The sequence below is a fragment of the Bison bison genome, unplaced genomic scaffold (genome assembly GCF_000754665.1).
Source record: "Bison bison bison isolate TAMUID 2011002044 unplaced genomic scaffold, Bison_UMD1.0 scf7180017864185, whole genome shotgun sequence".
In the NCBI taxonomy this organism is placed as follows: Eukaryota; Metazoa; Chordata; class Mammalia; order Artiodactyla; family Bovidae; genus Bison; species Bison bison.
This window is the reverse complement of record NW_011494757.1, coordinates 157,427-157,807: the sequence shown is the minus strand read 5'-3', so window position 1 is coordinate 157,807 and position 381 is coordinate 157,427.

Sequence of the window (381 nt, the reverse complement as noted above, 5' to 3'; positions counted from 1 at the left end):
TCCCTTTTGTTCTTTGAGTCAGTCTGTCTAAAGAGCTTAGTGGCTGTGACGTTCAATCTCATCCCTCCCTTTTGTTCTGAGAGTCTGTCTAACAGAGCTTAGTGGCTGTGGTGTTCAATCTCATCCCTCCCTTTTGTTCTTCAAGTCAGTCTGTCTAACAGAGCTTAGTGGCTGTGATGTTCAATCTCATCCCTCCCTTTTGTTCTGAGAGTCTGTCTAACAGAGCTTAGTGGCTGTGGTGTTCAATCTCATCCCTCCCTTTTGTTCTTCAAGTCAGTCTGTCTAACAGAGCTTAGTGGCTGTGGTGTTCAATCTCATCCCTCCCTTTTGTTCTGAGAGTCTGTCTAACAGAGCTTAGTGGCTGTGATGTTCAATCTCATC